This window comes from Phacochoerus africanus, chromosome 2 (assembly GCF_016906955.1).
Source record: "Phacochoerus africanus isolate WHEZ1 chromosome 2, ROS_Pafr_v1, whole genome shotgun sequence".
NCBI classification, from domain to species: Eukaryota; Metazoa; Chordata; class Mammalia; order Artiodactyla; family Suidae; genus Phacochoerus; species Phacochoerus africanus.
Genome location: NC_062545.1, coordinates 102,643,549 through 102,670,636, shown reverse-complemented (window position 1 = coordinate 102,670,636; position 27,088 = coordinate 102,643,549). Strand labels below are relative to the sequence as shown.

The 27,088-nt window shown below is 41.0% G+C and overlaps 1 protein-coding gene across 3 annotated transcripts in view; it reads right to left on the bottom strand.

The window, feature by feature from the left end:
* The window catches only part of SMAD4 (SMAD family member 4), a 59,190-nt gene extending 45,638 nt beyond the window's left edge, over positions 1-13,552 (bottom strand). For 2 of the 3 annotated variants that reach the window (XR_007132842.1, XM_047765149.1), the window contains exon 1: positions 13,150-13,552. The gene's annotated coding sequence lies outside the window, so the exon portion shown is untranslated. The remainder of the gene's footprint in view (positions 1-13,149) is intronic. The other variant, XM_047765134.1, reaches the window with a different exon arrangement.
* Positions 13,553-27,088: the final 13,536 nt, after the last annotated feature.

The window sequence follows — 27,088 nt, the reverse complement described above, 5'->3', positions numbered from 1 at the left end:
AATGCCTGTCTCAACTACTATAAAACCCAGGGAGAGAAAAAGCAGTAGTTTTTCTTACACCTCTGAATACTTAACCACTTGCCCACATTCAGTAAATACATGCTAAACAAACACTTTCCAGATAACCAAAGATTACCTGTCTGGTGATTTTGGAGTTAGAGATCTGGATTAGAATCCCAGTTCTTAAACTAAGTAGTGGGACAAACTAAGTTACTTAAACTCTTTTTAAACCTGGACTGAAAGGAGTGTATACAGAGCTCAAAGTAGAAAGCTTACATGAAGCGCTTAGCACATAATGTTAAGTAAAAAGCAGCTAGCAGCTACTGTCTGAATACCAACATGGTTATCTTAATAGTTTTAAAAGGTGATTTTCCTGAAACACATTATGCATTTTTCTTCATTTTCTCCTATTAAAATTTGCCAATGAAAATTTGGGAGGGTAGGAATAGTAGTACACCACATCCAGGACTCACAACACAAAGGCATACAGGACTTGGGCAAATTATACAAATGAATAAAATGTGCCAGGTGTAAAGAAAAGTACTGAGGAGTACAAGTGCATGTCTATCTAAAGTGAGTAACAGTGGAATTCCCTCGTGGCGCAGTGAGTTAAGGATCTGGTATTGTCACTGCAGCAGCTTCAACTGCTGCTGTGGCATGGATTTGATCCCTGGCTGGTGCACTTCCGCATGCTACCACCGCAGATAAAGAGAAAAAAAAAAAGTAAGTAGCCGCCACTCACCGGCAGAAGTGGAATTTGAGCTGCCACATCTTCAATGCCCATTTGTAGTTAAAAGTAAGTATACGCAACTTATGGTGAAGGGAGGAAAAGGAGCAAGAAAAACCACAGTGTATGCCAAACAAAACACATCTTCAACTCAAAGCCGGCCCAAGAGAATCACCACCATGAAATCTCAGAATACCAATGTCATGAAAATTTTAATTCCTAGACTTTGAAAGCTCTCAGGGACAGGAACTAGTCCTTTTCATCATTACATGTTCAATTTCTAGGACATGTAAGTGCTCCTTATTGTTAAATGAATGCGTTTCTTTTTTTTCTTTTACTTTTTTTGTCTTTTTAGGCCAAACTCACAGCAGGCATATGGAGGTTCCCAGGCTAGGTGTTGAACTGGAGCTGTAGCTGCTGGCCTACACCACAGCCATGGCAATGCCAGATTCAAGCTGCATCTGCGACCTATACCACAGCTCGCACTGGATCCTTAACCCACTGATTGAGGCCAGGAATTGAACCTACATCGTCATGGATACTAGTCAGCTTTGTTTCTACTGAACCACGACGCGAACTCCAAATCAATGCATTTCTACATGTGCTTTCAGATTCATGCTGAGGTTATCCCGTCCCACTTTTGTCCACTTAGTAAAGTCCTAGCCATCCTTCAAAATACTTTTTTTTTTTTTTTTGGCAGTGCCTGTTCCCCAAGAGTTTCCCCTAAGACAGTGTCTCCTCTCCCCAAAATCCTGAGGAGAACTATTTCCCTGGTGTGTTTAGTGTGTGTTCTCTACTACGTTACTTGACCCCTCCCTCAAAAAACACACTCCAATTATAACCCAACACATTATATTACGGTTTCACACCCTGCTGCCACAAATTGAGAAGTTCAAGAAAACAGCAATACTTTCTCATCTTAGAAATTCCCAGAACCAGGAGTTCCTGTCGTGGCGCAGTGGTTAACAAATCCGACTGGGAACCATGAGGTTGCGGGTTTGATTCCTGGCCTTGCTCAGTGGGCTAAGGATCCGGCGTTGCCATGAGCTGTGGTGTAGGTTGCAGACGCGGCTTGGATCCGCTTGGATCCTGCGTTGCTGTGGCTCTTGTGTAGGCCGGTGGCTACAGCTCTGATTAGATCCCTAGACTGGAACCTCCATATGCCGCGGGAGTGGCCCTAGAAAAAAGACAAAAAAGACAAACAAAAAAAAGAAATTCCCAGTACCATGCACAGTTCCTGACAAATACCATGCAAATGTTAGCAGACTGACTACAGATCATTTTCCTGCAATGAATTTTGAAGAATGCAAATACTTATGCTGTTGAACTCATTTTCTAATATTACATTCCCAAAGATTTGTATAAGTTTATAATGTGATTAAAGTGTTTGAGTCTAACTATGTCATCATAATCTCACTGCCAGATGTTCACATCTCTAAATCTTATTTTTGGCCCCAACAGTATCTCAGAAACTGTTTTAACTGTACATTTCTTTGAAAACTAGTGGAAGTGTCCTTGCTTTCTTAAACACAGCTTTCTCACATTTTTGTCTTGGTTGTATTCCTATGACAAGTAACTGAACCACAATTTAAAAGTTCCTTGCATAAAAAAAATAATACCAACCAGGGTATATAGGTGTTTTTCTATACTGAGTAACTTTAGATTATAATTTTTAAAGAGTGGTATGGAATAATAGTAGACAAGAGCACTTGACTGGTATAAGCAAAATTATTTAATCAAAGCTCTAGCAGCATGACTGGGCAAGTTAACATCCCTTTCAATTCTTTCATATATAAAATGGGAACAATATCCGCCTTGCCAAGTTTATAGATTGGCTATGGTAATCAAATGCAACAGTATACATAAAAGCAATCTGGGAACCATAATCGATCAATCCTACAAATACTGCACCTGCTATTAGCAAAGCACTACAGATACAGAAAGAGCACAAAATCAGAAAGCAGTTCTCAACTCTACCATGAACATCCCATTTTTTGTAACAAAAAATTTATGTCACCCCATTAGCTATCCTTAAAGTTCTAACTTACATATAATTTTAAAATTTAACAATGCTCTAAGTATACAGGAGAAAAATATTAATATATAATAAAGCATGCATTTCAATAAAAATCCTCAGGGATATCAACAAAATAGGAAAGTATAATACAGAAGCTAGAGGGAGTTCCTGTTGTGGTCCAGTGGGTTGAGAACTCAACTAGTGGGACTAATGGAACCCGACTAAGAACCCATTGTGGCTCAGTGGAAACAAATCTGACTAGTATCCATGAGGGTGTGGATATACATAACGTTTGATCCCTGGCCCCATGCAGTGAGTTTAGGATCTGGAGGTGCTGCAAGCTGTGGTATAGGTCGCAAATGGGGCTTGGATCCCGCATTGCCATGACTGTGACGTAGGCCAGCAGTTGCAGCTCCAATTGGACCCCTACCCCCAGAACTTTTTCTATATGCCACAGGTGTGGCCCTAAATAGAAAAGGAAAAAAAGAAGCTAGCTGCTTGCACTAATATGTTGAATCACCATAGTACGATAGCTACAAATTCAGACCTTCCAAGTCAGGTGTGCTGTTTTGGCACAGTGGCACTGCAGCTGGTGGCATGAATTTTCCAAAATGGTTAACTCTTGATTAAGTTCCAAATTCAACAACTTCAAATAGGAAACTGTATTAGGAGAAAATTAATTTCCTCAAATTGAGCATACATTAAGATAGAGTTATGTTATAGGCTAATTATATGCTTTCCTCCTACAAGGCTTTTTGGGGGCATCTGAAAAGCGTTATGATATAGCAGAAACTGGCACAACATTGTAAATCAACTATAATTTTTAAAAAAAAGGAGTTCCCGTCGTGGCGCAGTGGTTAATGAATCCGACTAGGAACCATGAGGTTGCGGGTTCGATCCCTGCCCTTGCTCAGTGGGTTAACGATCCGGCGTTGCCGTGAGCTGTGGTGTAGGTTGCAGATGCGGCTCAGATCCCGCGTTGCTGTGGCTCTGGCGTAGGCCGGTGGCTACAGCTCCGATTCGACCCCTAGCCTGGGAACCTCCATATGCCGCGGGAGCGGCCCAAGAAATAGCAAAAAGACAAAAAAAAAAAAAAAAGTGTTGTGGGATGCAGAAAATCCTTCACAGTCTTTCATACTGCAGGATGGTTTCCCTGGCCCCAACCTACCAAAGCTCCTCCCACTAACTTCCACAACATCTCTTACCCCACTGACAACCACTGATCTAGAAAGTTCAAACATATCATTACACAAAGTAATAGATGCCTAAAAGATGTAGGTATTAAAATGGTTTGGAAATAAGAAAGCATGGTAAGTCTTAGCGTGATATATCAGTCAGGCTAGGTTAGTTTATGTCACAGTGACAACCAACCCCTCAAATATCACCAGTTTAAAACAATGGTTTGTTTTCTGCATAAACTATTTGTCAACCACAGATATATGCCCTAACAGCAATGTCTATCACTGCTCATTATCATCTCTCAGGGATTAGGCCCACAAAGGCTCCATCTCTAAATATGTCCTTAAACGGCAGAGAAGACAGGATAATACATGTACTGTCTTTTAAAGGCTATCATTTCTGCTCACATTGGATTGGCCAAGTCATATAGCTATGCCAGTAGTTCTCAATTAGGACAACTCTTTCCTCCTGGAACATCTGACAATGTCTAGAGACATTCTGGATTGCCACAACTGGAATGGGGAGATGGAAGCTGTCTAGTAGGTAAAGGCCAGAGCTGCTGCTTAAACATCCTGCAATGCACAGAACAGCCTCCCTCAACAAAAATTTATCCAGTCCAAAATATCAATGGTGCCAAAGCTGAAAAACCCAGCACCATGCCTAATTTCAAGATCGGGAAGAGAGACAGAGAAGTACACTATTACCATGTGCCAGAAGAGAGCCATCAGGATACTGGTGGAATAGTACTAATAACTACCACATGTGAGTAAGAATTTGCCAGGCTGAAGGAAAATCATAGGAAAAAGCAGAGGGACAAGAATGCAGATGTTTTGTCTAGAGTAGGTTTATGGTAGGAAAGAAAGAGAGGAATAACAGCATTAGGTATGCATTAGAAAGAAAACTATGGTAAGAATACTGAGAATAGCCTTGCAAAGGGGAACAGAAAACTACTTAGGAGACAGTGATCAGAAGAGTGACAGGGCCTAGATTAGGGACACAGGCAATGGAAAGAAAAGGGGGAAACAGTAACATGTTTCTAGGTAGAACAGACTAGACTTTTTTAGTCAACTAAGTATAAGGGGTGAAAAGACAGTCAAAAGATAGTTTTGACTAGATAAGTCAACTGAATGAAGAAAAAAGATTTCAAAAAGAGGGTAGATAACAAATTCAGCTGTAAATAAGCTGAGTTTGAAAAGAGCTCATTACAGAAGTTAAGCCTACTTGAAAGTCTCTAACATAGAGATATTACAGATCACCACAATAGAATAAACCATCACATAGTGATGGGGTAATAGGACAGGAAGTCAGCAGAAGGGACAGAGGTTTGTTCTTGTGTCTACTTATTTTGTGCTTTGTCTCTAGGCTTGCTGTTAAACCCAAGCTGACACTTGATGTTGATCATAGGAGTAAGGCAAATCCACGGATTACAAAGCCAGGTAAACCAAGATAATTAAAGTACTCTCTGAAATTAAAAAGGCTGAGTGCTGGTCTGAGAGGCTCTCATGGAAATTCATAAACTTTAGTTAATGAATGTTGACTTTTTTTTCTTAGCTGTCTGTTTACTTCTGGATTATTGACTATATTATGTATGTGAAACAAACAGGTATATTTTCTAGAAGCTACAGATAATTTTAGTTATTGATCAAATATGGGAATATTCGAGAAAGTGCGTATGGAAAAAAAAAAAAAAAAAAAGCCTGACCTGGGGAAGTATCACTAGGAAGAAATTCTAAGCATAGTAAGGCTTACGGCAGGGGAGGTGGAGGCGGGGGAAGGGGGGGTGTGAGGGCTTAGTTCAACTGCCCAGAGCACAAGTTACAGCCTAGATTCTAAACAGAGGAACATCTGAGAATTGAAGTTTGTTAAAATGAGGGCATCTGGAGAAGAACCTCCAAGAGCACGAAGGACTATATACACAGGTATTAATGATTATAAAGATCTGAGATGGGAAGAGTACAATCAAAGCAACAAAAAGAACATCTTTGTGATAACTTTAAGATGAACTACAAGGAACAAAATTTAGAAATACACTTCTTGTTTACTCATGGGGCTTAGACTTAAATGTCACATTAGTATACCGGTTTCACCTTAAATAATCTTATTTTGAAATTAACATTTTTCTGAATAAATGAGAGTCTGTTAAAAGGTGAATCATTAAGTCCTCTAGTTGACATCTGTTTTTGTCTGCCAACCTGTATTTCCCCTTCTAATTTTCCAAGGGGACTCTCCCCGTCTGGGCAGATGGGACAATCCTACTCCTGACTAACCAAAGCCACCTCCTACCCACGTTAGCCGTTTCAAAGATGGGAGAGGACCCAAGTCAGGCTAGTGACACAGCTCCAGGACTTCTGCTGGAACTACAGAAAAAAAATTTTTAAAAACTCTTTGCTGGGCTTGAACTTGAAGCTGGGAATAGTCAGCCTGGAGCCGACCTGATACTAAAACTCACAGAAAGGAAAGCGAAGCTAAGAGAAATAATCCTGATGATACTGGCTAGTTATGACCTGAATCCAGCAATCTAAGGCCAGTTCTGATTGCAGACCAAACCAAGGAATTAATTCCCTTTTTACTTAACTGCTACATGTTTCCTAGTATATACTAACTGAACAAAAACTGAGTTAATAACACCCTCAGAAACAGCAGCAATATAATACAAACTCACAAACAATGGAACCAATCAATAATCTTATCAATAATATAGATAAGTTATTTTTAAATAGTAATTGTCATATTCTCTAGTCTCTGGTCCACTTACATTAATTATTGAGAATTTCAAATAGGCCGTGTTTATGTGAGTTACATCTATTAACACCATCACACAAATTAAAATAAATGTTTATTCTATTAATCTAAAATAATAAACCCATTATATGTTAATTAACTGTGTTACGAAAAATACTATTTTCTAAAACAAACAGAATCAGTAATCAGCATGACATTGTTTTCCATTTTTACAAATTTCTTTACTTTTTTTTTTTTTTTTTTTTGCTTTTTAGGGCCGCACCTGCAGCACATCCAGGCTAGAGGTCTCGTCGGAGCTACAACTGCTGGCCTACAGCCACAGCCAAAGCAGCAGCAACGCAGGATCCGAGACACATCTGTGACCTACACCACAGCTCCTGGCAACGCCAGATCCTTAACCCACTGAGTGAGGCCAGGGATTGAACCCAAAACCTCATGGTTCCTAGTCGGATTCATTTCTGCTGTGTCACAACAGGAATTCCCCATTTTTACAAATTTCTTTAACATCCAGCTTAAAAGAAGACAGATGGATTCTCATATCTGCTTCTGCATTCAATCTATTGTGATGTGATGTTTAAGTATATGAAGAAAATGTGCCTTACAAAGATAATTGGAAAAGACAGGACTATTTCAATGGCCTTTTTAGATAATATGGATATTCATCTTTTATTCAACACCAAAGCAAAACACAAATGGCAATTCCAAAAGATTAGTTGCAATGTGGAATCTGAAACTATATCAATGAACTTCTTGGCGCTGTTATATGAAAATCCACTGGTCTATATTGTGCTTTGAATGGATCGATTACCCATGCATGATTTTGTAACATCATGAACTGGTCAGTTGGAAAAATATCAGTTAGTGAGTTACACAGACCTTCCAAATGTTGACACACTTTGTTTTACAATACATATATTTTTAAAAATCACAATTCCTAAACATCATCACCAATCTCATCAGAAAAATCTGTTAAATATTGGGAAGCTAGCCCCATAGAGGCAGATACAAATTTTCCAAAAATGTAATTTTCACTTGAAGATCAGATTTTATCATTGGCAGCAAATAGATACTTTCCTTGAGTGGCAGGCTTACTGTACTCATTTTAAAGAAATGTCTGCCAAATATCTAAGTCTATATAACTATGGTTTATCAATCACTCTTTTTTTTTTTTTTTGGCTGCTCAGGTAACATATGGAGGTTCCCAGGCGAGGGATCAAACTTACACCACAGCAGTGATAACAACTGATCCTTAACCTAAGGCACCAAGGAACTCCATATCAGTCATTCTTTTAAGTGAAAATAAAAGCAGTGTTTCGTTAAAAAAGCAGCTAGTTTAGTTTGCAAACCAATCATACAAGTGCTTTTGCTACAGACGAACACTGTATACTAACATGCATACTTTACACACTTGCATTTAATCACACTGAATATGGAAAAGAATGCACTCCAGAGTAGAGATTTTAAAACTAAAACTTCTTACTGCTTCACCAAGAATATTCTTAAATGAAACTGGCATTTTTTTCAAATGCTTAACGTGTGTGGCTCTGAAGAACACAATAAAAATTAATACAGTTTGCTGCCACTGCCTTGATTCATGCTAAGGTGCCAGAGGTTTACCCACCACTGCTTCCTCGCCATCAGTGCAAATGTCAACACAGTAAAAAAGCATGTAACAACTGCTTTATTATGAGAATAATTCTGATTTCATGAATCCCTAGAAGATAATGGTCATGGGCCCCCCCCGGAGTCTGTGGACCACACTTTGGAAAACACTGTTTTAAAATTTTGTAAAGTAGGATGAATTTTAATAGCTAATGACAGAAAAGTACACTTCATAAAATATTCTTTTTTTTTTTTTTTTTTGCTTTTTAGGGCCACACCCGTGGCATATGGAGATTCCCAGGCCAGGGGTGGAACTGGAACTGCAGCTGCTGGCCTACACCACAACAGGCAATGCAGGATCAGAGCCAAGTCTACTACCTACACCATAGCTCATGGCAATGCCAGATCCTCAACCCACTGATGGAGGCCAGGGATCAAACCCGCGTCCCCATCAATACTTGTGGGGTTCGTCAACCACTGACTCACGACAGGAACTCCTCCTCATAAAATATTCTAAACAAAAGAGATCATCAAGTTACCTAGCTTATTCTTTCAAAAGGAGCTGTATCAGAATTTCCCCTGCAGGTTAGCCCAGGCCTACTAAATATACATTGAGTGGGGCCCTACCTTTTAAAGCACTCTAGGAGTCTGAGGTACTATTTTATAAAACATTGATATAGTCCATGCTAGCCTACACACTTCACTTGACAAATGACCAAAAAGACACTGAAACGAACTGTAATGTCACAGATAAACGAAACTAACCAAAAAGACTAATTACACAGAAGTTATGTCATTTTTCTTACTATTAGTTAGCCACTTAATTTCAACATCTATATACGGAAAATTCTTTCTTCAATTAGTTTTTGTAGGAGATATCTATGACACAGACACATCTACCATGTTATGTTCAATAATTCCTGGTTTATCTCACCCTATTAAGCACTACTTCCAGTCATCCTTTTACCAGATGATTCAATTACTACAATGACTGCCCATCTACTAACAACAAATGTTTTAGAATTCATTAGTCAAACCACTAATAACCTTAATTCAGCCTTACATTTTGAAATGATTTTGACTTGAAAAAGACCTGAATTACATACATTCATTTACATTAAGATACAGAAATCATATCTTGGAGTTCCCGTCATGGCGCAGCAGAAACAAATCTGACTAGGAACCATGAGGTTGTGGGTTTGATCCCTGGCCTCACTCAGTGGGTTAAGGATCCAGTGTTGCCTCGACCTATGGTGCAGGTCAAAGACGAGGCTCAGATCTGGTGGAATATGGAGGTTCCCAGGCCAGGGGTAGAACTGGAACTTCCATCCATATGCCACAGGTGCGGCCCTTAAAAAAAAAGAAAAAGAAAAAAGAAAAGAAAAAGAAAAAGCTCAACCACTTCAGAACACTGATCTGCACTGAACCACAGTTTCTGAAGCTGGCATCCAGCCATCAGTATTTTGTAAAGCTCTCCGAGAGATTTCAAAGTGTAGAGGAGGTTGAGGACCACTGTCCTAAACTTTGGGAGTAAAAAAGCAATGAAACACCACACAGTTACAAGTTTTTCAAACTGAAACAATTCTCATTTAAAATATAAATTAAATATATATTCCTTAAGCTTAAAGGTATTTACAATTATCACCATTTTTCAATTAAGATGTAAAAGTACACTCTTTACAGGATGTATTAGCTATCTATCTGACCTATGATATAATTTGTAGTAGTAAATAAGCTGACTTTATAAAATTCTGAGGACCTATCATCTTAGTTTTATATATGTAAGTTTTTATCCCTAGTTTTTATCCACTCTCATGGCTAAAAAAATTTTTCCTGGATGCCAGTTACACCACGTAATAGTGTCAAGGTGACACAACCTAAAATATCTTGTTCCTGAGAAACTGGAATTTAGCCGCATTCCCTATCACCAAAATTACACATTTTAGAATGATAAAAAAATCCAAAATTTCTAAATCTTAGTCATTATTAAGCATTTTTTGGCATATTATTATGCAAAAAGTATCATACTAAAAGTTGTACAAATGAATACTATCTAAACATGTTTGAATTTCTCTTTAACACAAGTGAATCTTCATCAACTACAGAGAAAAACCCTCAAAATTTGATAATTTAACAAATGGTATTAAATTCTATGTTATGCTAATCTAACTCTTTTAGCTTTAGTGTAGAAAATAATGAAATAAGGCAGAGCTTCCTTGCCTGCCCGCTTGCATGTCTCACAAGCGTCCTAGCCTAATAAATCTGTTTCTTGCCTAAAAAAAGAAAAAAAAAGAAAAAAATGAAATCAATCACAACCACTTTAGTTGGGTTAGTTTTATACATGACTGTCACCTCAGAGTCACCTTTAATCATCTCTTAAGCAAAACAAAAGTTTCTAACTACACAATCTTCTAGGGGAAAAAAGGAAATCCAAATATGTACAATGAGCACTGAAATGGCTAACATGATGTTTAAAAAACCATTCACTCTAAAATCACTGAATAAAAAATGAAAAAAAAATTAGGCACAAGCTGGGGGGAACAAAACAACTGAAATAAGTAAAGTTTAAACATAAGAAAACAGGCAAATTTTAGACAAGCTTAAACACGCATTTTAAATATAAAGAATGAAGCAGATCCTGTAGGGTTAAGTGCCCTAGCGGAGGCCTCAGCAATTCACAGCTCAATTAGAATAGTGTCTAATGATGTTACTATAACACTGGCTCAATCAGAAAAAACAGCTCCAAGCCAGAGAGCTGGAGTGTGACCAGCAGCATAAATTAGTTTAGTACTTGCTCTTTGCTGCGGGGGCGGGGGGGAAGAATCTGAAGGGGAATTCAGAAAAATGAATTCACACACAAATGGTGAAACAGCTCAATTAAAATGTAGCTTAAGAAAGTGAGGCATAGGTTTGTTTGGTGGGGTTTTTTTGTTTGTTTTTTGTTTGTTTTTTTGAAGTGAAGCATAGGTTTTTAGAAATAAGATTTGCTGCTTCCTAGTAAAAGCAGAATTGCTTCAAGCAGCAAAGCCAATGGAAAAGGTCAATGATTCATACAAAACTTATTCCGAAGAATTTCAAAGTGACTTTCCCAGCACAAGTTTTCATTAAATCTGAAACCAATTTGCAGTTTTTCTAAGCTCAAGATATATACGGAGGAATTTAGCCAAACGCAGAAGTTTCTACTTAGGCATTCCCACTTCAGAAATAAAAAATTAAGATGCAATACTTCTTCAAAGTAACCTCACCCTAAAACCTGGAAAGCAAAGAAAAAGCCACTTCTATCAACAGACTCACAAAATGTTCTATCAATTTTCTCTAGAAAGTTTTAATTCCAACAACTAACACCTACATAATTCATCACCGCCCTTAGAACTAAATCTTAAATGTTTGGCCTACCTGTATTACATTCTGTAAACAAAACCATTTAAGAAAACAAAATCATGACATTGTGGAAGAAACATTAATTTTAAAATCATATTTTAAGATGTTAACTACATCAGTCATTTGCAAATTGAAATCTCATGTACTAACCATGTCAGAACTTTGCAAAAGAGAAAATAACTCTTAAGCAGAAAAAGAATAGTTACACACTAGAAAACCTCATGCATTTCAGATGAAATAAATTTAGTCTAAGTACAACACGGCAAAGATAATTTATGAAAAGTGCAATAAAAATTATTTAAATACAATGCTCTAAATCTAATTACTCTGTAAAATTGTGCATTTCTGTATTTTCTAGTAGGACTAGTTTCAGAAAAAAAATACTGAACCTCCTTTTTAAACACCCAAATAATCAAACGGCTCCTGAGACTAAAAGGATGCTCATTCTTAAAAAAGTCAAAGGTTGTTAAAAAATTAGCCAAGACTACATGCTTTTAGAAAGTCGATTCAGGATAAATAAAATTACTCTCCATTATCTTATATTTATTATTCCTAAATAACTGGCAGTTTCACCTTGAACTATGGTGCAGAAACTGAAGGCATTAAGAAACAAAATTAAAAATAAACTACTTAGGAATAAGTATATATTTAATCTTACTGGGATTTGGGGAAGGAAATAACTATCATTTTTCAATAGTTTTTTTAAACTCCTCTATACCCCCCCCAAAAAAACCACAATCTAGTTAACTACATCCATTTCTTTGAAAAAAATTTTTAAATCTAGTTTAAGAAATCGTAATAGTAGTTTGGGGTATGTGATGGAGCCACCGCCCTACACATCCTACACCAATTTGATGCTCAGTAACTGTAGTCCTAGCAATAACATAAACTATAGCTTTTAGTTTTTTATTAGGCTTGCGGGGGGAAGGCGGGTGTAAGGTGCTAAGAATGTTTCCTCCACACCGCTATCACCCACAATACTCAAAAAGTAAGTAAACAAATCAAAAGCAGAAATATAAACTGGAATAACACAACCAGGAAGAGAAAATATGAGACAAAGAGAAAACAAAATTTTGCCCAAGAAAAGAAATTAGGACACACCATTTACAACTTTCATTTAGACCTAAGGCAATACACTCACTCCAGCCGACCTGATACGCTCGACTGGGAGGGACAGTATTACTCCAAGAACAACAAAGAGGAGAGGCGGCCGCCGCTGGAGTCCCTGTCCGAGTTTAACTAGATTCTGCGACAACTGAGAGCGGAGTTCGGGGCCGGAGGACCCGCTCCGGAGCCCCAGGCACGCTAGGCACCCGGCTCTGGCCGACCTGCTCAGGGGCAGCCGGCTCGGCGGGCCCGTCAGGCGACCGCGCTGGGCCCGCTGGCCTCCCGCGCGCTCCCCGCCGCCACCGCCGGGAGCCCGCCCCGGGGCGGGGAAGCCGCGGGCGGGGTGCGCGGGCCGGGCCGGGCCGGGCGAAGGGGAGGGGACATGGCGCGTTACCTGGGCTCCAGCGACGGCGAGGGGCGTCCCTTCTCCCTCCGCAGCTCGTGAGCGGGAGCTCCAGGCCCGTCGCTCCCCCGGCGGCCCGGAGCGCTCCTCGGCCCCCGCCCCGGGGCGTCCGCGCCAGGCCGCCCCTCCTCGGCGCCGCGCCGCTGCCCGCGCGGGCCGGGCCGCCTCGAGCTCCCGCGCCGCCCCGCGGCAAGAGGCCTCTCTCGCTGGGCGGCCGGCTCCCCTCACCCGCACCGCCCCCTGGGCGGCCGCGGAGCCGAGGGGAGGGCGGGAAGGGCCTCCCGAGGAGAGCAGGCCGGAGCGAACGCGGGCTCCGCCACCCGAGCCGCTCCGTTACCGCAGCGGAGACGACGTCCACGGCCGTGTTGTTGCTGCCAACTTGTCGAGAAGACACTGAGCATGCGCGAGCGGAGACCACATCCGGGTAATTTCAGGGTTTGGCCCTTCTCCCCCGCAGCTTTCCTTTCTCTCCACTGCCCCCGCCTCCTGCCCCAGTGACGAGAGGGTCGCTCTGCGCAGGCGCCGGCGCAGCAGCATAGTCGGCGGGGAGTCCCAAGTCTCCGCCAGGTCTCCGGCCCTGGCGGAGGGTTCTGCCCTCAAGGGTGGGGGGAGAGGCTGCTTGGAGGGAGTGGTGATCTGACGAATGGGCACCCCTTTGTCAAAAAGTACCCGAGCAACGCAGGAGAGTTTGGCGTGTAGTGGGTGTCCAGTAAGTTTATAAAAAGCGATGAAGTGGGCCGTGTTTTTGAGGACCTGCGTGGGCATGAAAATTAACTTGCTCTAGGGAGTAGGGAGTTGTAGAGGTTTATTTTGAGAAGAAACTGGGATGGACTGCACCTTCCTTCCCTTTTCGCCAGCCCTGGGTCAACTAGATTTGAAGGTGTTTAAACTCTTAAGATGCCTTCCTGGGGTGAAGAGATGCGCAAAACAGTCATGGAACCATAGAATTGAGAGCCTGGACAGGTGTTAGGAAAAATGAATGGTTTCTGTTGGAAGACATTTAGGTGGAACCTCAGAGTTGGAAGGGACTTTAAAAAGTCCAACAATACACCTGTTAATTAAGTTACCTGTTGAGGAGTTCCCTTCGTGGCTCAGTGGTTAACGAATCCGACTAGGAACAATGAGATTGCGGTTCGGTCCCTGCCCTTGCTCAGTGGGTTAACGATCCGGCGTTGCCGGGAGCAGACGCGGCTTGGATCCCGCGTTGCTGTGGCTCTGGCATAGGCCGGTGACTACAGCTTCGATTAGACCCCTAGCCTGGGAACCTCCATATGCCGTGGGATCGGCCCTAGAAATAGCAAAAAAAAAAAAAAAAAAAGTTACCTGTTGGATAGGGAAATGCATAAACCCTGCTTTTGACTTTATACTTCCTTTATTTGAAAATTTGACAAGATGAATGCAATTATTTGACATTTTTAAGGTTTCGGAAAATACGACGTACTAATTCTTCTAACAAACCAGTAAAATACTTCTGTTGGGGGTCCCACCAAGACTAATTACTACTAGAAAATTCTAAAGTCTTTTCTTAAGTCTTGTCGCCCAGAAACTGTCCCACCTACTCTGTGCACACAGTGCCCTAACCCCATGCTGTGCTGGCTTGCCCAGTCTGGACACTTTTCTCTTCTGACAGCCTCTGCATCTGTCCTCTTCAAACTGGTGTCCCCTGGGGTTTATGAAGACTTTTCAAGACTAGCTTTAAGGGAATTCATTTCCAGATGCCTAAATGCCATGTATACTATAGTCTAAAATTGCCCAGCCTGAGAAAGTACCTGAGGACACAACCTCCCCTTTCAAAACTGTTCTTCCCCTACCTTACAGAACAAAGTGCAAATTCTCACCCATTACTAAGGTGCATCGATGTGAAAAACCTCGAGGACAATTCAGAAGAACAATTCAGAAATTTGTTGTCTGTGCTGAAAAAGTGAATCAAACGAATGAGTTATAAGCTATAAGTTATTTTGCAAGTTAGGTTGTTTTCAAGTCTTTGCTATCGACAAAGTTGAAGGAAAATCTAAGGAGGTGATTTTATAATAGATCAACATGTGATTCTTTGCAATATACCTCAGAAGGAATTAAAAGTATTGAGTAACATTGCTATATTTAAACTTCTTCCTTTCCTATCTGTAGTAGTTATCTATACACATACATCTGGTCATCTCTGCCATATCCTGTTGGCCAGAAACAAATCACAAATCCCACCTCCACTCAAGAGAGGAGACCACAAAAGGGCAAGAACATCAGAGGTGGGATCATAGGGGGCCACTTAGAGTCTATTTATTTATTTATGCAAAGGATAATTCCTATAAACTCTGCCTCTGCAGATTTCTTCACATTCCCTTTGCCTGCTTGCTTAAGGGAAACCTGACTTTCCCCTGGGGCACTGCTTACCCTCCCCTTCTCAAGTAGTGGGTACTGTATTTTCAACCATAAGCCTTGTAGACTGAGCCTGGAGGTGAGGTAGGTGTCCTCCCTGCTCCTCAACACTGCTTTCAGACTCTCTCTCTCTCTCTCTCTCTCTCTCTATCCCCCACTATTAACCTGCAGCTTTAAATCTTGCCAGCCAGTATCCCGCATCACTGCTCTTAGCCCCCTTCATTTTTCCATCATCTGCTTTTGTCAGCCTCTCCAATATCATTTCAGTCTTAATCCTAGGTGGTTATAATACATACTTAGATGATCATCCCCATTCCCTGACTTCTGCTCCAAGGACCTTTTCCTACCCTAACACAGCCATTTATTCCCCTGGCATAATCATGGGAGCCTTATCACACATGGCCACTTCAGCATCACAATTTCAAACACCCCACACTCTGAACACTACCTCATGTTTCCATATTGTCCTGTAGTACTCTAACTCCAACAATTCTGCAACCTGCTTATCCACTCTCTTAATCCAATGGCCAGTCATCACAATCACTCCCTTGCACACACTCTCAACCCCCTTCCCCTCTTCCTCCTTTGCCATGCTTACTGGGCAAAAGCACAAGCCAGTTCTCCATCTATTCCATGTCAGCTCCCATGCATAAGAATGTGGCTTAAAAAAAATACACAATCACACTGACTAGTTTCACATTAATAGCATCACTCTGAACCTCAGAGCTGCCCAGGAATCCCTTCTCCTTCTCTCCTCCATTCATCTAGATTTCATACTTTCTCTGTTCTCAAACCTATACCTCTTTCCTTCTCATCCTTATTGTTGATTCATAAACTTGCTTCCTATTCCATTGAGAAAGTTGAAGCAATAATATGAAAACTTCCTAGGAATCTCACCCTCTCATATACCCATAGCCACTTACCAGCATCTGTAACCTCTTCCCCACCCTCCCTTCTGTTACATAGGTGAGTTTTCCATGCTCCAAGCTAAAGCCAATCCATCTGCTAAGACAATAGACCAAAATATTGTCTTATTTAATCAAGATCATCACCATCGCTCCACTACTTATGCCCCCTCCTCTATCTTATCAAAGTTTCCTTTTCTCCTGGGTGATTCCCACAAGCGTACGAGCAGGTATTATTTCTCCAGTCCTATAAAATCTTCTCTTTGACTCACTGCCACTGGCAGCTACTGCCCGGTGTCTCTGTTTCCTTTGCAACAAAACTCCTAAAAGGGTTTTCTATGTTACTGTCTCGAGTTTGTCTCCCATTCTAGAGCACCAAAACACATACCATATGATATAGTTAATGTAAAATTCAAAAGCATGCCAAATAACAACACAATGAGATTACATATGTGGCATATACCTAAGTCTTCAGCTGAGAGGGTCTCCCTTTCTTAAATCTATTGTCATGCTTTTTGTGCTTTCATCCTTATCACTCTATCAAAACTGTTCTTGTCAAGGTCAACAATGAACTTGACATTGCTTAAGTCCAGTGACCTATTCTCAATTATATCACCTTAATTGACCTGTTTGTAATAGCTAATACAGCAAATCACTTCATTAGCTTTTTTTCCCCTTGGTTTCCCTCCTCATCACTTCATCAGGTCCCTCCTGCCCTAACTTCTTTCTTCTTTATGGATTCTATCTCTTCTCCCAGGCCTCTAAACCTTGCCATGGCCCAGGGCTCATTCCTTGGATTGCTTCTCTTTTCTGTCTCTACTCACATTTCGTTAGTGATCTAATCAAGTCTCCTGACTTCCAGTACCATCTAAGATGTATGATATCATCGCATATGATGACAACTCCCAAATTTATATCTTCATCTCAGAAGAACTCCAGATCATGATACCCAGCAGCCTGCTACACATCTTCTCCCACCAATCCGTTCAGCCAGACATCTTTCTCTTCCAGTTGATAAGTCCATTCTCTACCTTGTTTAGACCAAAAGCCCCAGAGTCACACTAGATTTCCCTCTTTCATATACATCTCATGTCCGGCCCAGAGTCAGAGTATCCCTCACCACCTCCACTGCTGCCGCTGGTCTGATCCACTAAAATAGCATGCTCAAGTGAGTCTTCTAAAAGCTCTCCCTGCTCTCATGCTTGTCCCTTAGAATCTATCCTCAACGTAACAGCCAGGGTGATTCTCCTAAAACATGTCAGTTCATGTTACTCTTCTGCTTAAATCCCTGCAATGGCTCCTCATTTCAGAGTAAAAGTGTATATCCTTACAGTAGGATACAGGGTGACCTATACCACCACCACACTCCTGATCATTAATCTAATCTCATTTCCGTTATGGTTCCCTTCCTAAATGACTCCGCTACAGCCTTACTAACCTCCAAGTTGACCCCAGAAGATACCAGCCGTGTTCCCAAGGTAGGACCTTTGCCTTGGCTCTTCCCTCTGCCTAGCACACATTTCCCCAGATATCTATGTTCTTAACTCCCTCACCTTCTTTAGTCAAATGTCCTTGTTCTCAACGAGGCCCACCCTGAGCTTTTTAAAATCCCAGACCATTCTGAACCCCCACTCTGCACCCTAGATTCCCCTCACTCTGCTCTGTCTTTCCCCATAGCCCTTCTAACATAGTCTAATTTACTTATGTGTTAGGCTTATTGTTGACTGAATGAACAAGGTGTTTCTTGCTTCTATCCGTAAAAGTGAAAACTAGGAATAGATAGGACTCTGAACCCTATTTTATTCTGGCAAAAATATTGTATACTTTAATTTTAATTGTTGATCAAAATTCACAATATGTAATTTAGATCAATTAGATATTCAAAAATTATATTGATAACACAATCAAGATAAGTATTTTAAACTTAGAGACTCAAAAAGTTTTTTTTTAATTTTTACAGGGAAATATGATAGGCTGATCAATAAAAGTCTTTCCAGCCTAAAATATTATCTTAAAATGTTCAAGGGCAAGTGAAATGGAAATACCAGATAAGGAGAAAAAGATGTCAAATTTCTTTTGAAGAAAAGCTTGTTCATGTATTTTTTAAATGGATGATAGATGCATTATGATATTTAGATTCCCTTGGATACACTCGAAGACTGATGTAACAATCTTATTTTAAAATGCCAATACCTATAATATGCCAGAAATAACAAACTTTGCCATTATTTAAACTTAAGATGAAACATTTTAGATGTGACCTTATAAGTACAAGAAGAAACATAGTTTCTCAAATTTCTTTTAAGGAGGTAAGCGAGAAATTTTGAAGACCACAGTGCCAAAGTTCCCATTAAAATGTCCTAATTCCCGGTATCCAGCTCTGTCCTGGGCAGGCAAAGGCTTGAAAGCTTTCTCTTCCTTTGTTTTCTTTGATGGCTCCACCTCCCCTGAGTTGGAGCTTCCTCGGGGGAGGAGAATATAGAGCTTTAACCTTTTCATCCCGGAGGTGGAGACAGACAGCTCTCACTTCCTGCATTGCCCACCTAGGAAGAAATAGACTAATACATTCTTGTGGAAATGATCTAGCAATTAACAGCTCCAGGCAAGAGTTAGTACATTAACCTTTTAGAGTTAATCTACTGTTTTTTAAAATTATCCGAGTTGCCTTTGAAGATCACTTAACATTGATTAACCTGAGCACTGTAAGTGTTTCTCACATTTCTAAAAGCACTGTGGTAAACTCCTTTGGCTTAAAGTGTGGGAAGTTATGTTTGAGGATGACTGATGTGTATCTGACTACCAAGTGATTTGTCCTTTTAGCTTTAGAGGAGGCCAAAGACTTGATGTGGAAGAGAAAAGATGGGTGGAACCAAGGCTCCATTCTCCCCCTTCCTTCTTTCCTTCCTTCCCTCCTTCTTTTCTTCTCTCCTTTCCTTCTTTCCTTCCTTGCTTCTTTCTCTTTCCTTCTTTCTTTCTCTCTCCCTTTTTCTTTCTCCCTCCCTTCCTTCCTTTCCTTTTTTCTTTCTCTCCCTTTGTCTCTTTCTCTCTCTCTCTCTTTCTTTCCTTAATAAATCACTGTAATAGTCAGATCCAGCAAGGGCCATTAGGGCAGCTGTGGACAGAAACCCTAGGGTGGAAAGGGGTGGAGGCAGGAAGGAAGGAATTAGGTGGGAAAGGAAGGGAAATGACAGCCCACCTTTGGTATCAGTCCTCTAAGTATTCATAGAGGCTGGGAGGCAGCTGAAAGTGAGAGACAGAAGCAATATGTCCCCTCTTTGTCAGCCCTAACCATTCATGTAGTGAATGTTTTAATATCTACGAGGTACCAGGATTCAAAGATAAATTTACTATAGCACATGCCCATGAGTAGCTCCCAGTCAAGTGTGGGAAGAGTGGAGTGGTAATAGACAGTTCAGTTTCTGTGGAAATGGAATATGTGACAGAAAAGAGAAGGAACAACCCAGTCCTGCCTGAGGGCGTTCAAAAGGCTCCACAAGAGTACCATTTGGGCTAGGTCTTGAGGTAAAGTAGGAGTTAACCAGTAGAAAAGGATTGAATGGGGACTTTTAAGGCAGAGAAAACAGTCTCGAAGTGTGGAAGTGGTTGGAGTGTTTGTGAAAGTTTAGAAAAAAGTCAATATTATGTAGCTTTTTTTTTTTTTTTTGGCCATATACAAAACGAAACATATGGTTACTTATCACATCATTGTTTGCCTTAACAGACTATTGGAAATAACTAAAATGCTTACCAAAAAGAGGCTGGATAGACAAATTAGAGCACATCCATACTAAGGAATACTATAATAATTGTTGAAGTGAAGTTTTTCGCTATATTTACATGGAAAGATCTCAAATGACAAATGACAAAGCAAGGTCCAGAACAATGTATTAATGCTATCTTTCTTTAAAAAGGAAGAAAAAAATAATAATGTCTTTTTTTTTTGTCTTTTTTAGGGCCACACCCAAGGCATATGGAGGTTCCTGGGCTAGAGGCTGAATCAGAGCTGCAGCTGCCAACCTACCCACAGCCAAAGCAATGCGGGATCCTTAACCCACTGAGCGAGGCCAGGGATGGAACCTGCATCCTCATGGATATTAGTCAGATTCATTTCCACTGAGCCATGCTGCTGGGAACTCCAAAGTAATGTCTATTTATGACAATTATGGTTGTATGGAAAGGAGTAGAAACTGGGTAGATGGGAGATGGGTGGGAGGAAATTTCGAATTATATACTTTTATTTATTTATTTATTTATTTATTTATTTATTTATTTATTTATTTATTTATTCATTTTTATTTTTGGCCACCCTGCAGCCTATGGAGTTCCCCGGGCCAGGGATCAATACAAGCCGCAGCTGCAACCCACACCGGATTCTTAACCCACACTTTCGGGCAGGGAAGTAAACCTGCGTCTCTGTGCTCCAGAGATGCTGCTGATCTGTTGTACCACAGTGGGAACTCCAACTTTCTTTTATTTTTGAGCCATGTATATGGATTCCCCATTCAAAAAATTAAACTGAGGGAGTTCCTATTGTGGCTCAGCATTAACAAACCTGACTAGTATCCATGAGGATGCAGTTCAGTCCCTGGCCTCACTCAGTGGGTTAAGGATCCAGTGTTGCCCTGAGCTGTGGCATAGGTTGCAGGTGTGGCTCGGATCCCGCGTTGCTGTGGCTGTGGTGTAGGCCAGTAGCTGCAGCTTCCCTTCGACCCCTAGCCTGGGAACTTCCATATGCCCCAGGTGCGGCCCTAAAAAAAAAAGTTTCCTCAGAATTTCTAAAAAGAAATAACATAAACTGAAACTTGATTGAAACCTGAAATTCAAAGGGACTGAAATGTATATTCCTCCTCCCCTCCTCCAAGACTCAGTGGTCCTCTAGGATCTCTGATGTTTGCCAGGGTTGGGCTCTCTTTCTTTGTGCTCCTAGACTAGTGTGAGTTCCCTGAGGACAGAGGTTCTCTTTCCTCACTCTCTCCAGAGTGCCTGACACTGAGCTGTGCCTAGAATCTTGGAATGTTTGTTGAATGAATGCATGGAGATAGGAAATGAGGCTGGGACTATAGATTTGGGGCCAGACTATAAAGGAAGACAGGCTGATAAGTTGAACTCCAATGGATGACAGATACTGGTTTTTTACAGTCTTATTGAGGTATACTTTACATTTATAAACATTTTTTTAAGGCCATACCTGCAGTGTATGGAGGTTCCCAGGCTAGGGGTCGAATAGAGCTGCAGCTGCCAGCCTGTGCCACAGCTTGAGACAACGCTAGGTCCTTAACCCACTGAGCGAAGCTAGGGATCAAACCCGCGTCCTCACAGAGACTATGACAGGTTCTTAACCTTTTGAGCCACAGTGGGAACTCCACATTTATAAACTTTTTAAAGTAGAGAGATGAATTTGAATACATGTATACATCATGCACCCACCACTACACTCCAGTTTTAGAATACCTGCATCACTCCAGAACATTCCCTTCTTCCTCTCTGCAGTCCTCTCCTCCTCTCCATACGCCAGACCCCAGGCAACCACTGACATGCTTCCTGTTGCTAAGGTTTTGGTTTTTCTAGAATTTCATATAAATGAAATCTTACAATGTGTTTTTGTATCTGGATTCTTTCACTTCCTTTTTTTTTTTTTTTTTTTGAGATCCAAAATGTTATTGTGTGTATCAGTAGTTACTTTTTATTGTTCAGTAGTATTCCATTGTATGTATATGCAAATCCATAGAAACAGAAAGCAGATTAGTGATTGTCTGGGGATGGGGGCGGGAATTGAGAGATAGAAGTTTTCTTTTTGGGGTAATGGAAATGTTCTGGTTTTAGGTGATGCTGATGGTTGTACAAAATTATGACTAGACTAACAGCGAATTGTGCACTTTAAAAGTTAAAACTTTTAAAACAGAGAGTAGAGTGGTAGTTGCCAGAGGCTGGAAGGCAGAGGAAATGTTGGTCAAAGGATACAAATTTCTATTCATCTAGTTTTTAGATGAATAAATTCTCAGGATCTAATATATGGCCACATGACTATAGTTTTAACAATACTGTATTGTATACTTAAAAGTTGCTAAGAGAGAAGATCTTAAATGTTCTCACCATAGAAAATTGTAATTATGTGAGATGATAGATTTATTAACTAACAGTATAATGGTAACCATTTTGCAGTAGGTAAATGTATCAAATCATCAAGTTGCATACCTGAAATTTATATGATGTTATATGTTAATGATATCTCAGTGAAGGTGAGGGAAAATAAAAAGGTGAATTTTATGTTATATGAATTTAAGTAAGCATCACTAGAATCCTTAGAGGCAGACTGACTTGGTTCAGGTCCCCATTTAACTCCTGACTAGTATGAGACCTTGGAAAAATTATTCCAAGTCTCAGTTTATTCATCTGTGAAATGGGATAAAAAGAGAACCTCTGTCACAGACCTATAGGGAGGGCTCAGTGAGATAATGTACATAAAACACCTAGCACAGCACCAACATGCTCCTAACCAGTGTTAGCCACTTTTTAATCCACCCATACCCGCCATATCTCAACGTCTCAAGCTGCAGGTGGTTAAATTGAACCAACAAGAGATTTTTAAAAAACTTGTCCCTATGTTGAGCGATATTCTATAAAATAACTGGTCATTATTTTTCAAAAATGGCAATGTCACAACAGGCTAAAGAACAGTTCTAGATTGAAGGAGACTGGGCAGACATGACAATTACATGCTGTGCATGATCCTGAATTGGGTATGAGGAAACGATTGCTATAGAGGGCATTACTGGGATAATTGACAAAATTGTAATACGGACAACAGATTAGAAATAGTATTGAATCAATGTCAGATTTCCTGATTTTGATAACTGTAGTTATCAGGGCCAGGGCAAGGCTGTGGCAAGCAAGGCTTCTGGGGTGCAAAATGTGAAGATGCCCTTTTGGGATCACTCACTCCCAGGCCTTGCTTGTCTCCCCCTGGATCTGGCCCTTGTGGTGATGTAAGAAATGTCCTTGTTTTTAGGAAATACACCTTAAAGTATTAAGGGGAAAGACATCCCAATATATGCAACTAACCCTCTGAGAATTCAGAAATAATAATAATAATAATAATATAGGTAGAGAGAGAAAATACTAAGTCATGTGGGACAATGTTAATAATTGGTGAATAGGGAGAAAGGGTATATAGAAGTTCTTCGTACTATTCTTGAAAGTTTTCTGTAAGATTGAATTTTTTAAGTCACTTGCCCATGTGATAAAGTTCCTTGAGCAGCAGAGCTGGAATGTGAACTCTCTATAGCCTCCAGCCATCCACCTCCAGCTGTGTGGTGTCAAGCTGTCCTGTGACCCAAATAGCTGTAAGCTGAAGCCAAGGCCTTAGAGGGCCTCCTGACCAGGTACCTCAGGAAGGAAGTGGCACAAGTGCCTCAGAGCCATGTTCCTCCAACATTTCACATGCACACACATCACCCGGGGATCTTGTTAAAATGCAGATTCTGATTCAGTGGATCCTAGGTGTGGCTGGAGTGTCTATGTTTCAAACCAGCTGATACTACCTGTCTTTGGATCAGAGTTCTAGAGACCAGGCCCTAGAACTGTAGGGCCCGGAATGCTCAGGTTTAAAATGTAGAATTTATTAAGGAGAGGAATAAAGGAAAGGAACATTTAGGAGACAGGCCACAGTTGTGATTCTGTGCACTTCAAATGCTTTTCAACAATTGACAAAATTGACAAAAGTTCAGCTTTCTTTTTTCAAACAATTAACATGCAGAATGAGCCTACTGGGTGCCATACTTTAGAGTAAGGAATTGAATGATGATAAACATTAACTGAAAGAGTTATAATTCATCCAGTCTTTCCCTTTCTCTTAGAGACACCAAATCATCCTTAAAACAAGACAGTTTTAATCCAACAAGTGAACTTGGCATCTAACATTTTCACATAATGTCACAGGCACTAGAGGGAACATTGCAGGCAAAGAGTGCTGTAAGTGATGATTTCATCAAAGGCAAAAACAAACATTTTTTTAAAGTTGGCATTTGTGCTATTTTAATAATAAAAGAATTTTATCATGAATATTTGTGGCTTTCAGCACTCAGGGTAAAATATCTTACTTCAACATCACCAAAATCTTTTATTTTTAAATCATTTTTCTTAAAAAAAGGAATCATTTTTCTTGGAAGACAACCTTGAGGAAAATAATTAAATTTACCTTGGACCAACATTACAGTTAATTTTTTTTTTGGCCACATCTATAGCATACGGAAGTTCCCAGGCCAGGAATTGAACCCGAGCCAGAGCAGCAACCCAAGCCACTGCAGTGACAATGCTGAATCCTTAACATGCCATACCACAAGAGAACTCCTACAGCTACATTTTTTTTTAGAGATTTCAGGATAATCGAGTGCCACCGTTTTGTTTTGTTTCTTTTCTTTCCTTTATTTTTTTGGCCGTTCCTATGGCATGAGAGATTTCCCAGGCCAGGGATTGAACCTGAGCCACAGTAGTGACCCAAAAGCTACAGAAGAGACAACACCGAGTCCTTAACAGTGAGGCAACCAGGGAATCAGGCAACCAGGGAACCCTCAAGTGCCACCTTTTAGAGGGGAGATATTTGAAGGAGAAGGATGCTGTGAGCATCTGAGCAGCACATACCTCACATCTACTCCTCAGGAAAGAGCCATGTGAAAGATAAGGATGGCTGGTTCCAAGACTCTGCCTTTCAGTGCCCCCCTTCCAAGAAAAGGAGACCAGCAGAACCCTCACCTCTCTGAGGCTCCCAGAGCCCTTGCCACTGCTCTGAAAGCTTTCTTTCCCTTTTTCCTAGTGGCGGCTGCTGCCTCTCTGCTTTTGCTTCTTCCCCTTTCCTTTGCCTGGCTGACTTTCACTTCCCTGGCACTTCTGATAAGCTGCACCCAGCTGATGTCTTTTAACTGTCCCCATACTTCCTGCCCTCTGCTCCCTCCCTGCCCATGGCTAACAGGAACCTTGCCTGAAAGGCAGTCCTGGTGGAGGAGAACTGCAGGATCCAGGGTCCACTCCAAAGATGCTGAGGGCCCTTCCTCAGGCCAGACAGGCCAAGCGAGCCTCCTCCATGGCTGGGGTACCTGTGCTTCCACACAAGCATGCATCTTTAATCAGCAACGAATGAGAAGGCCCTGAGGCCACTGGTGCAAGGCACTGTTTTCTCTCCAAACTCATTTTCAGGGAGGCTCGTTATCAGGGCTCCTATCTGGTTCAACAATAGCATCTATCCTCTCTAAAAAAGACGCCCTGGCTGGGAAGCCCCCTTCAGCCTGGACCACCCATCTGCTCTCCCCAGCATACAGTTAATTGACTTTTCAGGGGAGCTTTGAATTTGGCCTGAACTTGCCTAAGGCTATACCGGTTAGTTAGAATGAAGGTCCTAACTCCTGTCCTAACCACAGTCCACAAAGTCTCCTTGGAAAGGGTTCTTTGTTGGAGGGTTTGACCCAAACATCCGGTATTGCAGGCTCATGCCCTCATCCCCTATAGCCTGCTCTCCATCCTCCGGAGAGCAAATCAGAACTGATTCTTTAGCCAAGAAAAAGGCCCCTGTGAACAGGCCTGGGTTTGCCCTTCCTCCCTTCCCCACCTTTCCAATTCTCAGTCATCCATAGGGCCCAACCCTCTGAGTACCAATGACTCCATCCCAGCAGATCTCACCCTGAAAACTACAAGCCCCCACTGGCACTTGATTTCCTGCTGTCTCGTGTGTTTGCATTCTCTTTCATTAAGGGACAGTAACACAGAGGTAGGGATTATGAATGGGCTTTGATGTCAGAGAGACAAATGTTAAACTCCTGCCTCCATTGCTATATTCCTAGGCAAGTTACTGAAACTTCGCAGCTTTAGTTAATTCATTTGTAAAAATAGGTACCATCACACTAGTTTAAAGTTTTTGTTGTTGTTATGGATATACCTACAGCATGTGGAAATTCCTGGGCTAGGGATTGAATCCAAACCACAGCTGTGACTATGCTGCAGCTGCAGCAATCCTGGATCCTTTAACCCACTGCACTGGACTGGAGATGGAACCCCCACCTCTGCAGCAACCCAAGCCACTGCAGTCAGATTCTTAACCCACTGCACCACAGCAGGAATGCCCATGTTTAAGTTTTTTTCTTTGAGAATTAACTAAAAATTCTCTCTAACAAAAATACATCGAGTGTCTACTGTTTACCAGGCACAGTTCTAGATGAGGATGTAGTGTATAGGAGACAAATTATTTGTCTTTAAAGAGCTTACATTCTACAAACAATAAACATGTAGCCAAACAAATAATATAATAAGTACTGACAACTTTTTTAAAAAGACAATTGAGAATGACTAGATTTTGAGATAAAGTAGAGTAGTATTTTAAATAGGGTCATTAGGGAAGGATTCTGAGGAAGTGACAACAGAGCACAGACCTGAATAATGTAAAGGAGTGGGCTCTGCTAAAGTCTGGAGAGCAGGTGTAAAGATCCTGAAGCAGAAATGTGCCTGGTGTGTTCACATAACAGTAAGATCAGTGTAGATAGGATGGGGTAAGAGAGGGGAGTAAGGTTGGAGATAAGATCAGAGAGGTAATATGTATGGGAAAGATTTAGCATGTAATAAATAGTCTGTAAATTATTCTTTTTTTTCTTTTTTTTTTTTGTGGG